General features: G+C 45.3%; 1 protein-coding gene across 2 annotated transcripts in view; it reads right to left on the bottom strand.

Annotated features, from left to right (window-relative positions):
• gmds (GDP-mannose 4,6-dehydratase) overlaps window positions 1-15,652 on the bottom strand; it is a 353,013-nt gene that overhangs the window by 240,621 nt on the left and 96,740 nt on the right. The gene's annotated exons all lie outside the window — the stretch shown is intronic.

The raw sequence follows: 15,652 nt of genomic DNA, 5'->3' as shown, positions 1-15,652 counted from the left end.
AAGTGTCTGTCTGTCTGAAGCGTCTGTCTGTCTGAAGCGTCTGTCTGTCTGAAGTGTCTGTCCGAAGTGTCTGTCTGAAGTGTCTGTCTGAAGTGTCTGTCTGTCATGTCTGAAGTGTCTGTCTGAAGTGTCTGTCTGTCTGAAGTGTCTGTCTGAAGTGTCTGTCTGTCTGAAGTGTCTGTCTGTCTGAAGTGTCTGTCTGTCTGAAGTGTCTGTCTGAAGTGTCTGTCTGTCTGAAGTGTCTGTCTCGTCTGAAGTGTCTGTCTGTCTGAAGTGTCTGTCTGTCGTGTCTGAAGTGTCTGTCTGTCGTGTCTGAAGTGTCTGTCTGTCGTGTCTGAAGTGTCTGTCTGAAGTGTCTGTCTGTCGTGTCTGAAGTGTCTGTCTGAAGTGTCTGTCTGTCGTGTCTGCTGAAGTGTCTGTCTGAAGTGTCTGTCTGAAGTGTCTGTCTGAAGTGTCTGTCTGCTGAAGTGTGTCTGAAGTGTCTGTCTGTCTGAAGTGTCTGTCTGAAGTGTCTGAAGTGTCTGTCTGTCTGAAGTTTCTGAAGTGTCTGTCTGTCTGAAGTGTCTGTCTGAAGTGTCTGTCTGAAGTGTCTGTCTGAAGTGTCTGTCTGAAGTGTCTGAAGTGTCTGTCTGGTGCACCCTGTGTGACTGTGGAGGAAAATTCCCTGCTAGGTCAATCTGAAAGGTGAGGATTCAAGTTACACAGAGTAGAGAAGGGAAAGCATCTGCTTTCATCCTCAACACAGCAGGGAAGAGCTTAGCCCTGTCAGTCAGAGAGAGCCAGCTGCCAGTGTGAGGACACACACACACTCTCTCAACCACACACAGCCATCCTATGTACTAGTATTCCAGTTCAGTGGGATGTTATCACGTGTGTTTGTTAGCACATCTGATTCCCTCCATATAATATCCCCATGACAGCAGATATATAGAGAGACTCTCTATCCCTAGAACATTCCTGTTGGTTCCCAATAGAGCAGAAAGTGACTGCAAGGCCAGCAGCATTTGTGAACGATATATAATTATCATATTCAGAATGACAAGCCAGACTCTGCCGCACAGAGAGTTTGACCACTGGGACATACAATAACTGACATTGAGGAGGATGATAGCCCTACTTTTCAGAGGAAAGAAAACAGAGAAACCATCAAATACCAGTAAAATCTGCATAAAAACTACAACACACACACACCCCAATCAACCTCCCCCTTCACTCAATACTTCAGTGAAACTGTCTGCTACTCCCGTCTCCCCCAGTAAGCAGCCATTAACCTCTGACACCCAATCAGACGTTATCAGATTCCCGAGAAATTACACAAAAGCTCCAAGTCCCACAGCATATCACACAACACTTCACTGCCAAACTAGAGACAGACAGACACAGACAGACACACGACAGACAGACGACAGACAGAGAGAAACGGGAGTTTTTCATACTGTACATTTAAGGACAGACAGTGAGAGAGAGTCAATCTCAGAATTTCACTCCAGAGCTAAGGACACATCCAGAGTCAGGTTTCAGTCGGTAAACTCTGGCAGACATATTGACACACACAGCCAGCCCAGTCCCAACCAACCAAGCCTCCGCCACAACGACTGAGCAACCGGGGTCAAAGCGCCATCAGCAGAAAAACCTTAGAGCCATTTATCCATCACTGGAACCAATCAATCTCTGTGAGAGAGAGACTGGATATCCTCTGAACTCTCTCTTTCTTCCTCCAATCGCTCTTGTTATTTTTGTCTTTCCTTCTCGGTCTTAAATTACAGTTATGTCACACACAGTTCCGAACTAGAAGGCTTTGTAGGCCTCATCCATTAACCACCTCGTCAGCTCCAATCCTACCTCTGTGTTGCCTGGCTGGCTCATCTGACCCCCGTGACCCCCCGTTTTATTCTGTTGGTACTTAAGTCCATGTTTATAATCAGAGAGGCAATCTGGGCGGGGGGGCAACGCTCCCTGAGAATCTAATTTCAACTGACACCCCTTCACCTCCTAACTCAAACACATCACATCTCCCACTACTCTCTATGTCCTCTGCTCCTCTCTCCCTCCCGCCCACATTTATTTGTTGTGTTTCTTCAATAAATCTCTTCATAAAGCTTCACTGTTTCTCTAGGCAGTCCGTAACTGTTATTGTGTAGGAAAATGGTTAAAATGGTCAACTAGGTTTTATTGACTCCCAATACATACCACATAGTGAATAATATGTACACTGAACAAAAATATAAACGCTTCATACAACAATTAACAATTTTACTGAGTTACTGAAATTAGAAAATTGAAATAAATTCATTAGGCCCTAATCTATGGATTTCACATGACTAGGAATACAGATATGCATCTGTGGTCACAGATACTTTTTTTTTTTTTTTAAAGTAGGGGCTTGGATCAGAAAACCAGTCAGTACCTGGTGTGACCAATATTTGCCTCATGCAGCGCGACATCTCCTTTGTTGCTCAGGCTGTTGATTGTGGCCTGTGGAATGTTGTCCCACTCTTCGATGTGTGAAGCTGTGTGAAGTTGTTGGATATTGGCGGGAACTTGAAAACACTGTAGTACATGTCAATCCAGAGCATCTCTAACATGCTCAATGTTTGACATGTCTGGTGAGTATGCAGGCCAAGGAAGAACTGGGACATTTTCAGCTTCCAGGAATTGTGTACAGATCCTTGCGACATGGATCTATGAATTATCATGCTGAAACATGAGGTGAAGGCAGCAGATAAATGGCACAACAATGGGCCTCAGGATCTCATCACGGTATCTCTGTGTAAACAGCTTGTAGCTGGTTAGCTTCTGGAGGTTCTTGAATGAATTCTAAAATAAAAAAATAGCGATTCCATATCACATTGGGTGAGACAGGTTACCGCAAGGTATAATCGAATTAAAAATCGAAAAGAGATTGAAAATAAATATGGGTCCAGTGAGTGGTTGGGCTGGCTGGGGACACGGCGATTCAGACAGTTAGCAGGCCTGTGCTAACAAGCTAACAGTTAGTAGGCCGGGGCTAAACAAGCTAGCAGTTAGTAGACCGGGGCAGGCTAGCAGTTAGCAGGCCGGGCTAGCAAGCAAGTAGATAGCAGGGGCTAGAAAGTTAGCCTTTGGGGTACGTCGCGATGGGGTTAAGTCTGTTTTTGCCTCTTCATGCGGTGACAACGATAGACCGGTCGTGGAATTAGTAGGGCTCTAGGTAGCTAGCAGGCCTAGCTGGTTAGCATAATGGGCCTTCAGCGGGCGTCACGCCTGATGGGCCTGTTGGAGTCCTCGGGCAGATTATGTCAGTATTCCAGTCGTAGGGAATCTGCGAGGTTCAATGCCCCGTACCGGCTGTAGAAGGGGTCCGGATATTGTAGCCCAGGAGTATGCTTCGGTGGTAGCACAGGAGCTCTGGCCGGGCTAGCTTCAAGCTAAGTGGATGGAAACGCTAGCCAGGAGTAGTCATTCGGGGTTGCGGTTAGCTAGTTGTGAAGATCCAGATGAAAATGTTCAGTTTGTGGTGGGAATCCGGGGATAAAAATAATAGGTCCGTTATGCTCTGGTTAGTCACGTTGTTCGAACTGGCAAGAGCTATTCGAGCTGAAGGTTAGCTGATGACCGCTGGCAATGGTTTGCTGACTGATAGCTGGTAGTTAGCTGGCTAGCTTCAGTTGAGGGATTCCAGATCCAAAGTAAATATAGATACTTTAGAAGTAAAAAAGCAGATCCACGCTACATTGGGTGAGGCGGGTTGCAGGAGAGTATTTAGATGTTGAGGTTTAGCAAAATATTTTAAAAGATATGCGAAGAAAAATATGTAAAAAACAATATATACAAGGGACACGACAGGACAAGACGTCTGACTGCTACGCCATCTTGGATTTTTTGTGTGTGTCAGACATGTAATGACTGAGCTGCTAAAACATGTCTTATCTGATTAGGTGTTGTTGTGAGTGAGTGTTTTGGTCAGTTAGGGGGTAGTTGAGGATTGGAGGTGGGGATTCAGTGTGTTTTGGTCAGTTAAGGGATAGTTGAGGATTGGAGATGGGGATTCAGTGTGTTTTGGTCAGTTAGGGGGTAGTTGAGGATTGGAGGTGGGGATTCAGTGTGTGTTTGTATTGCCCTGAGCCACAGGGGCAGACCCTGCTTTATTGAGCTGCTGCTTAGGCCACAGGTTAAAGGGATACTTAAAGATTTTGGCAATGAGACCATTTCTCTACTTCTCCAGAGTTAGATACCTTTTTAGGTCTCTGCATCCAGTATGACGAAAGTTAAAGGTAGTTCCGCAAGCCAATGCTAACTAGCATTGGCACTGGAAGTCTATAGCAAAGATTTTTTTTAACTAACCCAAGACAGACCATAGCCTGTCGTTTCCAAGGGGAGCAAATGACTCCTACTGGGCAGAACGAGGAGGAGGTGGGAAGCCAAGCACGAGCTAGCGAGAGCCTATTAGCGAGTTCTAGCATGTATTTGCATATTTCCATTAGGGAACGCCTACACTGTGATGTGCATATGTCCAATAACTAATTTTGCCATTGCACTCCTAAACACCATTATTAAAAACTTTGACAAAGGGTAAAGTCTACAAAACTTAGCCCACTCTGTTCGTAAGAGATTATAGTTTTGGAAACAGAGAACTTTATTGAGATCAAATGTCGACCAAAATCCATATCGCGGCCACTGGGCATCCTCTCACCACCATATTTGGTAGTGAGTGGAAACGCCAAGCGGATAGTTCACGTTTATACATCCGGTGAAATATCTGTCTCATTGTTCTATCTGTGTCCAGGGTATCTGCAAGCATGCTAGAAGATACCATAGACTTCCAGTCATTGTGCTAACACTAGTTAGCTTCTTGGTGACAGCGGGCAGTATTTTCACGTCCGGATGAAATGCATGCCCAAATTCAACTGCCTGCTACTCATCCCCAGAAGATAAGATATGCATATTATTAGTAGATTTGGATAGAAAACACTGAAGTTTCTAAAACTGTTTGAATCATGTCCGTGAGTATAACAGAACTTATTTAGCAGGAGAAACCCAGAGGACAAATTATTCCGTTTTTTTTTTTTTGAGGGCACTCGCTTTTCAATGGGTTTTCATTGGGAATCCAGATTTCTAAGGGACCTTCTTGCAGTTCCTATCGCTTCCACTGGATGTCAACAGTCTTTAGAAATTGGTTGAGGTTGTGTAATAAAGAAGTACGGCCATCTTGAACGAGGGTCTCTCTTTGTTTACAGAGAGATGTTTGGCCCGATTCACAACAAGTGTAGCTTTAATTTGCTATCTTGCATGTGTGATTTAATGAAAGTTTGATTTTATCGTAATTTATTTGAATTTGGTGCTCTGCATTTTCCCTGGCTTTTTGCCAGGTGGGATGCTAGCGTCCCACATATCCCAGAGAGATTAGCAATTATGCTAGTGCAAGTTAGCAACTTCATTCAAACTGCTCACAGAGACATAAATGGTATCTATGAGTTCATCTGAATTATTTACCTTAATTTAACTAGGCAAGTCAGTTAAGAACAAATTCTTATTTTCAATGACGGCCTATGAACAGTGGGTTAACAGTGGGTGCCTGTTCAGGGGCAGAACGACAGATTTGTACCTTGTCAGCTCGGGGATTTGAACTTGCAACCTTCCGGTTACTAGTCCAACGCTCTAACCACTAGGCTACCCTGCCGCCCCTGGGGAAGTAGATAAAAGGCCTCATTGCCAAAATCCTGAAGTACAGTATTAAATGATATCATGCATGCTGGTATGATTAGCCTATGCCAGGGCATAGAGGGGGGTGAGTGGTGGATAGGGGTGCTAAGCCTGGTGCAGAGGCCCATGGGATGAACCCCCCCACCAGTTCCCCCATCCCCTCTTTACCAGTCCAGCTGTGTTTATAAAAGTGTTACAGTCAAAGTGAAGGTATTTACTGAGCCCCCCAAACCACCACAGAATGCTTTACACACTGCCTCACACATGCTTACAGACATACATAGGCAAGTGCACACACACACCAAAATACTGTCTCTATAGCATGGAGAATGGGGTACCGAGCAAGAGCTGCAGTTCCCTTCTGTCCCACCATGGGGCTGCACTGAGAATATATAGTAGGGTCTGTGGTTGGCATGATGCCTGCTGGAACAGAACAGGAGTTACTGTACCCTACCCGGTCTACTCTGCTGGCCACGTCCCCGCTGTCACCTGGCTGCCAAAAATGTGTGATGAATGGCCGGCTGCCCTCATTAATCATCTGTGATTGGGCCTGATCAGCTCATTAGCCTCATCTGTAACCATTACTGCATAGAGGCAGCTGCTCAGAGAAAAAAAGACAAAGGTGAATAATGACAGGCTGTCCTGTATCCTCCATGACGCCTGAAAGCCACACACTGTCCTGCCACACACACACACAGTCCTGCCACACACACACACAGTCCTGCCACACACACACACAGTCCTGCCACACACACAGTCCTGCCACACATGCAGACACAGTACTGCCACACACGCACACACAGTCCTGCCACACACACACACACACATACACACACACACACACACACAGTCCTGCCACACACACACAGTCCTGCCACACACACACAGTCCTGCCACACACACACACAGTCCTGCCAAACACACACACTGTCCTGCCACACACACACAGTCCTGCCACACACACAGTCCTGCCACACACACACACAGTCCTGCCACACACACACACACAGTCCTGCCACACACACACACAGTCCTGCACACACACACACGTCCTGCCACACACACACACACACACACACACACACACACACACACACACACACACAGTCCTGCCACACACACACACACAGTCCTCAAACTCTACTGCCACACCACACCCACTGCAGACACAGTACAAAAAAGAATGCCTCAAGGTGTCAGGGGTTTTCAGGGAGGGGGCAAGATAGAGGCTAGGCTACACTCATCTCGCAACAGTTCCAAACTAGCCTGGTCCCAGAGCTCTTTGTGCGGTATAGACAACTCCTATGGTCGTTTGGCATTACAGTGGAGTTTGCAAGACAGCACAAACAGGTCAGGGAACATGCTAGTTTCACCCCTCTAGCCCACAACAGCAGCAGAAGCAGTAGTATCGCCTCAGAGTCAGTGAGGGAAACCACTGGGGACTGGGTGCTGGCCCTTACGCAAAATGGAAAAGGGTAAAATAGGAAAAGGTCGCGGAGCCACAACAACAGCCCATAACAAGACAGCAGAAGATATAATCGTCGATGAACTCGAGATGGCTAATGCTAGCGCAAATAAGATAGCAGCAGCAAAAGAACCCTCATTTCGTGAGGTGATGAAGGAGGAATTGCGCGAGGTGCTCACAGGCTTACGAGAGGAACTTCGAGAAGATGTAAGAAAATAACTAAATGAATTCAAGAAGGACATTAACCAGAAACTGGAAGAAAACAAATGGAACTTCACAGCATATCTACAAGAATGGGGGACACAGAACAGCACATTGAGGAAACGGACACGTGAGAACTTCACAGCATATCTACAAGAATGGGGGACACAGAACAGCACATTGAGGAAACGGACAAATGAGAACTTCACAGCATATCTACAAGAATGGGGGACACAGAACAGCACATTGAGGAAACGGACAAATGGAACTTCACAGCATATCTACAAGAATGGGGGACACAGAACAGCACATTGAGGAAACGGACAAATGAGAACTTCACAGCATATCTACAAGAATGGGGGACACAGAACAGCACATTGAGGAAACGGACAAATGGAACTTCACAGCATACTACAGAATGGGGGACACAGAACAGCACATTGAGGAAACGGACAAATGGAACTTCACAGCATATCTACAAGAATGGGGGACACAGAACAGCACATTGAGGAAACGGACAAATGAGAACTTCACAGCATATCTACAAGAATGGGGGACACAGAACAGCACATTGAGGAAACGGACAAATGGAACTTCACAGCATATCTACAAGAATGGGGGACACAGAACAGCACATTGAGGAAACGGACAAATGGAACTTCACAGCATATCTACAAGAATGGGGGACACAGAACAGCACATTGAGGAAACGGACAAATGGAACTTCACAGCATATCTACAAGAATGGGGGACACAGAACAGCACATTGAGGAAACGGACACATGGAACTTCACAGCATATCTACAAGAATGGGGGACACAGAACAGCACATTGAGGAAACGGACACATGGAACTCCGCAGTCAAGGAAATACTTGTACAGTCACTGAAAAGCCAACACACACTACAGGCAAAAGTGACAGAACTCGAAGGTTTCTCACATCAAAACAACATTTATAACGTAGTAGAGGGTGCAGAAAATAGGTAAAATATCTCCCCTATTTCCCCACAATGCTGAACAAGGGTGAGTAGCCCAAAGTAAGTGTTCTTTATGAACACACTAAGTAGTGTCACATTAATAACATACATATTAGCTAAGGATTAATGACACATTGACAACGGGGTGACAGAAGGGCATATCAATGGGAGAATTAATGATATGCATGCATGACCGATATAGTTTTCACTTGTAATTATGTGTATAAGCGACGAAATAGGCGCCCTTATTATTTTCGGTTCCACCAGGTCTTGTTTGTGACTACGTCACACATTTTCATAACTGAGCGAGGGGCCCCTCCTGCAGACAGGCTCATCCCCTCAAACCCCATAGGCAAGAGACAGTCCTCTGACATGTGAGTCCAAATACCAAAGTATTTTCCAACTTTGGTTTACTTTATTATCGTTATTGATTTGTCATTCATTTTTAGGTTCATGGCAGACATGGTGCACAGGTTTTTTGTTTATATCGATGCATCATGGGGAATTTAAGGTCATAAGTCTCAATGTAAACCGACTGGGGAGTGCCATCAAGAGAAGTAAGGTCATCAGTCTCAATGTAAACGGACTGGGGAGTGACATCAAGAGAAGTAAGGTCATCAGTCTCAATGTAAACCGACTGGGGAGTGCCATCAAGAGAAGTAAGGTCATAAGTCTCAATGTAAACGGACTGGGGAGTGACATCAAGAGAAGTAAGGTCATCAGTCTCAATGTAAACAGACTGGGGAGTGCCATCAAGAGAAGTAAGGTCATCAGTCTCAATGTAAACGGACTGGGGAGTGACATCAAGAGAAGTAAGGTCATCAGTCTCAATGTAAACGGACTGGGGAGTGACATCAAGAGAAGTAAGGTCATCAGTCTCAATGTAAACGGACTGGGGAGTGCCATCAAGAGAAGTAAGGTCATCAGTCTCAATGTAAACGGACTGGGGAGTGCCATCAAGAGAAGTAAGGTCATCAGTCTCAATGTAAACGGACTGGGGAGTGCCATCAAGAGAAGTAAGGTCATCAGTCTCAATGTAAACGGACTGGGGAGTGCCATCAAGAGAAGTAAGGTCATCAGTCTCAATGTAAACCGACTGGGGAGTGCCATCAAGAGAAGTAAGGTCATCAGTCTCAATGTAAACGGACTGGGGAGTGACATCAAGAGAAGTAAGGTCATCAGTCTCAATGTAAACAGACTGGGGAGTGCCATCAAGAGAAGTAAGGTCATAGCAAAGATGAAACGGGAGGGCGGTGACATACTATTCTGGCAGGAAACTCACTTATCCACACCTGAACACGAGAAACTCAAGAAAATGGTCAAACTTTTGTTATTGACCAAATACTTAGAGCAGCTCACAGATTACTGCACATGTACATAGCCCACCTATAATTTAGCCCAAACAACTACCTCTTTCCCTACTGTATTTTATTTATTTATTTTGCTCCTTTGCACCCCATTATTTTTATTTCTACTTTGCACATTCTTCCATTGCAAATCTACCATTCCAGTGTTTTACTTGCCCTTCTCACCTCATTTGCTCACATCGTATATAGACTTGTTTATACTGTATTATTGACTGTATGTTTGTTTTACTCCATGTGTAACTCTGTGTCGTATCTGTCGAACTGCTTTGCTTTATCTTGGCCAGGTCGCAATTGTAAATGAGAACTTGTTCTCAACTTGCCTACCTGGTTAAATAAAGGTGAAATATATATATTTTTTTAAATACCTATTTTCCACCATAATTTGCAAATAAATTCATTAAAAATCCTACAATGTGATTTTCTGGATATTTGTTTTTCTCATTTTGTCTGTCATAGTTGAAGTGTACCTATGATGAAAATTACAGGCCTCTCTCATATTTTTAAGTGGGAGAACTTGCACAATTGGTGGCTGACTAAATACTTTTTTGCCCCACTGTACAACATTACAGTTACCAAAAAACTGTGGGGGTATCGCCTTACCAAGCCTAAAAGATTATTATGTGTCAGCCCAATTGAGACCTCTGGTGTGTTGGTGCAATTCAGAATCCAAATCCACATGGAAAGACATGGAGACTACTTTGACAGAGATACCCATACAGTCAGTTTTGGGAAATAAGGACATGGTAAAAGAAATATACAATAGACAAAATCAGTGGATTAATTTCTCTCTGAAGACCTGGTTTAGGGTAATTAAGCTAAATAATTTCAATAGAGAGATCAAACTGCTGAGTTGGCCCACATACGACCCCAGCTTCATCCCTGCAACTCAGGACAGCAGGCTTAAAACAATGGACGCAGAAAGGCATCACATCATTCAGTACAATTATAAGGGATCAGGACCTAGATAACTTCCAGGACCTAAGTAAAAAACATGGCTTGGATAAACAAGATTTTTACAAATACCTACAAGTTCGACACTATTTCTTAAGGGAGATAAAAGTGACTGACCCCCGAGCACCTCCAAAATGAATCCAAGTATTCACCCATGCATACAACTTAAGGAGTAACAAACAAACTATTTCAAATCTCTACTTGGGTATTCAATCCTCAAAGAAACATTCTACAAACTATATTAAAAAGAAATGGGAGGAAATTAACATTGAAATAACTGATGAAACATGGTTGAACATATTAGAGACTCAACAAAGCTCCACCAACTCAAGGTCATGGAGAGAATTCTGTTGGAAGAATGTTATAGGTTTCTTCATAACACCTAAACTGAAATCAAAACAGATGGGCTCACTACACCCTTGTTGGAGAGAATGCGGTCTATTGAGGGCGGACCACTCTCATATCTTTTGGACTTGCCCCGCAATCGAAACTTACTGGGGAGAAATAAGATCTAACATTGGAAAAATAATGGGATTTGACATAGAACAAACATTCATTTTTTTTGTACGTGGGTGAAATACCTGATAACTTACACAACAGAGAAAAGTACCTCTTGAAGGTCCTACTGGCAGCCAGTAAAAAGGCTATCACTAGGAAATGGCTACAAAAAGACCCTCCCACAGTGACATAATGGATAGACATTGTAGAAGAAATACACCACATGGAGAGTATGACCTTTGCTTTAACAACTCAACAGGAGAGAAGTCAGGAATACTGGGAAAAAGTGTAATTCAAAGATGTCAATGTAACTAATATGATATGACTAACTGACAGATCTTTTTTGTTGTTCTTTTATTTGACTTTATTTGTACTTTCTTTGTGTTCCTACAATAAAAACAAAGTAAAACAAGAAAAAGAAAGGAGTCGGCCACACAAAAGACCAGTCATAGACCCATCCCTTAAATGATCCATTCAGGGCTGTGTGTGTGTGTGTGTGTGTGTGTGTGTGTGTGTGTGTGTGTGTGTGTGTGTGTGTGTGTGTGTGTGTGTGTGTGTGTGTGTGTGAGAGTGCGTGAGACGCTGGATATGGCTGGTGAGCTAACACTCGACCACAGGGCTTCAGACGCTGTTAGTGCAGACACATTGCACACCCCTTCTGACACCACAAATTCATCCACACACTATTAGAGGCAATTTCACTGTTCCTCCTGGGTGGAGAGTTTGAGGGAGGGAGGGGGAGAAGAGAGAGAGAGAGAGACGCCCACAGTGGAGAACACGACTTTGTTTAAACTTCAACTGTTGTTCGACTTCGCCATGGTAATGTACGGCTGACACCAGGGACAAAAGACATCACTATGTCCTTTTAATGCGTGTTCTTAGTGACTCAGAAACAGAGAGAGTGAAAGAGAGAGAGAGAGAGAGAGAGAGAGAGGGGGGGGAGAGCGAGGGGGAGAGAGAAAGAGAGAGAGGGGGGAGAGAGAAAGAGAAAGAGAGAGAGGGGAGAGAGAGAAAGAGAGAAAGAGAGAGAGGGGGAGAGAGAGCGAGAGGGGGAGAGAGAAAGAGAGAGAGAGAGAGGGGGAGAGAGAAAGAGAGAGAGAGAGAGAGAGAGAGAGAGAGAGAGAGAGAGAGAGAGAGAGAGAGAGAGAGAGAGAGAGAGAGAAAAGAGAGAGAGGGGAGAGAGAGGGGGAGAGAGAGAGAGGGGCAAGAGAGAAAGAGTGAGAGAGAGGGGGAGAGAGAGAGAGAACGAGAGAAAGAGAGAGAGAGAGAACGAGAGAGAGAACGAGAGAGAACGAGAGAGAGAGAGCGAGAGGGGGAGAGAGCAAGAGTGGGGGAGAGAGAGGGGGGAGAGAGAGAGGGGGGAGAGCAAGAGTGGGGGAGAGGGGGGGGAGAGCGAGAGGGGGGGGAGAGCGAGGTGGGGGAGAGAGAGGTGGGGGGAGAGAGGGGGGGAGAGCAGGGGGAGAGTGGGGGGGAGAGAGGTGGGGGAGAGAGAGAGGGGGGGAGAGAGGGGGGAGAGAGAGGGGGAGAGAGAGAGGGGGGGGAGAGAGAGAGGGGAGAGAGAGAGGGGGGAGAGAGAGGGGGAGAGAGAGAGGGAGAGAGAGAGAGAGAGGGGAGAGAGAGGGGAGAGAGAGACAGAGAGACAGAGAGAGAGAGAGCGAGAGAGAGAGAGAGAGAGAGGAGAGAGAGAGGGGGAGAGGGAGAGAGAGATAGAGAGAGAGACAGAGAGAGAGAGGGGGGGGGGAGGGGAGAGAGAGAGAAAGAGGGGAGAGAGAGAGAGGGAGAGAGGGAGTTGTGAGATGTGAAAGAGGTGTATATGGTGTGAGTGTGCATGTTATTTAGCAGGGTGGAATATAACTTTCAGCAGGGAATACATAATGTATAAAGTCCTACAAACACTCGTCTGTTCTCCTCCATCCCCCTCTCCTCCCAATATCCCCCCTCTCCTCCCAATATCCCCCCCTCTCCACCACAGTTTTCCTCAGTCCCTCGGCCCGGCTTCTGTTCTGTTTGACTTCCCGAAAATCCGGCTTTCCAACACAGGAGCGGCATGGCGTAGAGGTGAGTGATTCACCAGACCTGGAATGCTGACGTTCCCACAGGAAACCTGGAGTGTCTCAAACCAGGGTGTCCGGACAGGCGGCGGGTAGACACACACAAACACAAGCACGCGCACACACAGACATACAACGAGTAGTTTCACCCTATACATGCAAATACTAGACTGACTAGACCTCTTCAATCAGAACCAGTCACTGGGTTTCCAGGATAGCTCATATTTAAATAAAGTAAATGAATGGAAAATGTACTTTTCTATGTTTTATCTCTATTATCATAGAGATCATATTAAATTACTTGATGGGCTATGTCATAGACTCTCAAGGTTCCAGAATGGGTTGAAAATGGCAGCCATATTGGTCAGGGAATAATCCAAACCAGTCTAATTAGAATGAATGGCAGTAGAGGCATAGTCCTTGTTAAGAGTCCATGTTACACTAAACCACAAGAATACCCAGCAGTCGCATCTTCAGTCAGCTGTTTGTTACACACCAATAAAAATCAAAATGATCACGTTCTCTTTTTACGACTATGACCGTTATTCTATTTTCATGACAGTCTTCATCCATAACCGTTGGTTACACTCCTCACTAGGCAGGGTAGCCTAGTGGTTAGAGCGTTGGACTAGTAGCCGGAAGGTTGCAAGTTCAAACCCCCGAGCTGACAAGGTACAAATCTGTCGTTCTGCCCCTGAACAGGCAGTTAACCCACTGTTCCTAGACTGTCATTGAAAATAAGAATTATTAACTGACTTGCCTAGTTAAATAAAGGTAAAGTTAAAAACACAGTTCTATGGTAAATGTGAACAAAGAGGTCAGATAGGAACCAAAGAACAGTGTTGGATCTCCTTTCTCTGTAAACACATGGGATATGACTGATCTATGGAGGGACTATGATCCTCTTGTGATGACTGACACATCGACTGACGCCAAAAAAGCATCTGGGTAGGCCCACAGAGAAGTGGGTAGGCCCACAGAGACGTTCTAGTTAAAACACCCCTCTCTAGTCCTCGTCAGTGTCACCGCCCCACCATGAGGAGTCTTGCTGTCAGACATGGCAACACGCCAAGCTTTGCATCTTCATAAAGAAAGAGACAAACACACATGCTGCACTAACCTATTGCTAACTGTTACGTTCCCCAGATTATGTGTTGTAGTTTGTGTATTTGCATGTGTTTATTTCAGGAAATGGCTTCCTGAAATCCCTCAAGCAGCTGATTGGTCGACTCCAGGGCTAATTGGAGAGCTGACCCCGCCCCCTCGTCAAGACACAGCTGTCTCCAATTACCCATTCCTTCAGAAGCTATATAAAAGCCAGTGTTCTGTTCAGAAGAGCTCTTTTTTGTAGAAGATTTTTTTGGAGGTAGAGATTTTGCTGGAGGTAGATTTGCTAGAGAGATTTGCTGGGAGGTCATTGTAGAGATTTTGCTGGAGGTAGATTTGCTAGAGAGATTTGCTGGGAGGTCATTGTAGAGATTTTGCTGGAGGTAGATTTGCTAGAGAGATTTGCTGGGAGGTCATTGTAGAGATTTTGCTAGAGAGAGATTTTGCTAGATTTTGATTTTGCTGGGAGTTCATTGCTGAGAGTTGGTATGTTTTGTGAGTTTGTTGCTCAGATAGAATTTATTTGATGTCCTTTGTCTCTTAGTTTGTTTGTGAAATTGTTTAATATTCTGTTTCATTTGTTCCCAGGGGGGAAGGGGAAGGCACCTTGGGAGTGTTTAGGCAAGAGGCCCGCGGGCATACATATACCCGTAGCATAATCGCTGTCTAGGCACACTAGGTAAGACCTGGGCGGACCACCCCTTGTATTTTGGTTAGGGCACCAGGTGGTGCTAAATTAGGTAAGTAGTGGGTAGGCAGGTAAAATAGGAGAGGGGGGGGCTTTGAGATTTACTTTCTTCGCTTTGGTTCCGTCCAGCCCCTTTTCCCCATATTACCGTGTAAAGGAATAAAGTCCTTGTAAACGGTACCACATTCTGCCTGTTGTCATTCTTACTTGCACCTACAGTCCATACCTTTTTCGCTTCACGGAGAGTTTAGTTGTAGCAGGGTGTTGCGTTCCCTCTTCATAGAGGCGTGCGTAACACTAACACTCACAACACACACGGCCAGTTATGGTCATGGTTCCTGTTCCTTTCATCTCTCCAGTCCCCTCTCCCTGCTGGCACCATTACGTTAACACAAACACTGCATTTCTGTCATCATTCACAGCACCAGGCAGACATTCCCTCAATATTTCTACATCCCAAATTATACCCTATTCTCTACAGAGTGCACTACTTCTGGCCTGAGCCCAGTGCCATTTGGGGAGCAATGATGCTCTGTTTCAGGGGTTTTTGGGGCATGGGTGAGTGGTGGGAAAGTGGAGTGCTGTCTGTGGCCTCACAGCAAGCAGCCTTCTCCCTGCTCTCATTCCCTCCCTCTCTCTGTTTTATATTTTGGCAGGCTATCACAA

The sequence above is a fragment of the Oncorhynchus tshawytscha genome, linkage group LG05 (genome assembly GCF_018296145.1).
Source record: "Oncorhynchus tshawytscha isolate Ot180627B linkage group LG05, Otsh_v2.0, whole genome shotgun sequence".
Lineage (NCBI taxonomy): Eukaryota > Metazoa > Chordata > Actinopteri > Salmoniformes > Salmonidae > Oncorhynchus > Oncorhynchus tshawytscha.
The sequence above is the reverse complement of the archived record's forward strand: the minus strand, read 5'-3'. Positions and strand labels throughout refer to the sequence as shown.